Raw genomic sequence first — 1,587 nt, 5'->3', positions numbered from 1 at the left:
ATTCTGGTTTCCTCAGTGTGTATGCCTAGCAGTGGGATTGCTGGGTCATATGGCAGTTCTGTTTCCAGTTTTTTAAGGAATCTCCACACTGTTCTCCATAGTGGCTGTACTAGTTTGCATTCCCACCAACAGTGTAAGAGGGTTCCCTTTTCTCTGCACCCTCTCCAGCATTTATTGTTTGTAGATTTTTTGATAGCAGCCATTCTGACCAGCGTGAGATGGTACCTCATTGTGGTTTTGATTTGCATTTCTCTGATAATGAGTGATGTTGAGCATCTTTTCATGTGTTTGTTATCCATCTGTATGTCTTCTTTGGAGAAATGTCTGTTTAGCTCTTTGGCCCATTTTTTGATTGGGTCGTTTATTTTTCTGGAATTGAGCTTCAGGAATTGCTTGTATATTTTTGAGATTAATTCTTTGTCAGTTGCTTCATTTGCTATTATTTCCTCCCATTCTGAAGGCTGTCTTTTCATCTTGCTTATAGTTTCCTTCGTTGTACAAAAGCTTTTAAGTTTAATTAGGTCCCATTTGTTTATTTTTGCTTTTACTTCCATTATTCTGGGAGGTGGGTCATAGAGGACCCTGCTGTGATGTATGTCAGAGAGTGTTTTGCCTATGTTTTCCTCTAGGAGTTTTATAGTTTCTGGTCTTACGTTTAGATCTTTAATCCATTTTGAGTTTATTTTTGTGTATGGTGTTAGAAAGTGTTCTAGTTTCATTCTTTTACAAGTGGTTGACTAATTTTCCCAGCACCACTTGTTAAAGAGATTGTTTTTTCTCCATTGTATATTCTTGCCTCCTTTGTCAAAGATAAGGTATCCATAGGTGCGTGGATTTATCTCTGGGCTTTCTGTTTTGTTCCATTGATCAATATTTCTGTCTTTGTGCCAGTACCATACTGTTTTGATGACTGTAGCCTTAAAAATATGGAATGCTTCACGAATTTGCATGTCATCCTTGCGCAGGGGCCATGCTAATCTCTGTGTCGTTCCAATTTTAGTATATGTGCTGCCGGAGTGAGCACGGAGATACTGTTTTATTGTCTAAATAATAACCTTTGAGAGGAATAGATTTTACTTGCAACTCACTGTCCACAAATACTATTTGGATCTTAGTCAAACGGTACAAGTGTTTTTCCATACTGTATTCTGGTTTCTCTCCATCCTACCAAAGGCAATGTCCTTTATTGGTCTGAGTCTCAACTGGCAATCTGGCAGCTGGAACTCAGTGCCACAGTTTCCGTCTTTTCCATGTGGGATCACCCCTATTTCTTCACACAGGCAGCTCAAAAGAAGACTTGATATTGAAAGGGGGCCATATATTGGCGGACATATGGGTAAAAAACTGGGATTGAGAGAAACATAATGAAGAAACAGAAATGAAGAGACCTCAGTAAACAGTACATAGAACTATAAACCACATAGCCACAAGAGATGGTCCTTTCTATACTTCCAGTGGATAGGTAGGAATTGTTTCTGAACTTCAGCAGGCTGTTTATTTTCCTATCTATTTTATTCTGCAGGCAGCTAAATACAGAGAGTGGTTTATTTAAAAGTTGAGTATTTTGAAACACCGATGTAAAGAACT

At 38.5% G+C, this 1,587-nt stretch overlaps 1 non-coding gene across 1 annotated transcript; it reads right to left on the bottom strand.

Moving 5' to 3' along the window:
- Positions 1-920: 920 nt before the first annotated feature.
- On the bottom strand, positions 921-1,024 carry LOC139184339 (U6 spliceosomal RNA). Its single transcript, XR_011567916.1, has one exon. It is a non-coding gene; the product is annotated as a U6 spliceosomal RNA (small nuclear RNA).
- Positions 1,025-1,587: the final 563 nt, after the last annotated feature.

The sequence above is a fragment of the Bos indicus genome, chromosome 7 (genome assembly GCF_029378745.1).
Source record: "Bos indicus isolate NIAB-ARS_2022 breed Sahiwal x Tharparkar chromosome 7, NIAB-ARS_B.indTharparkar_mat_pri_1.0, whole genome shotgun sequence".
NCBI classification, from domain to species: domain Eukaryota; kingdom Metazoa; phylum Chordata; class Mammalia; order Artiodactyla; family Bovidae; genus Bos; species Bos indicus.
Note: the sequence above shows the minus strand (reverse complement) of the source record. Positions and strands in the feature narration are given on the sequence as shown.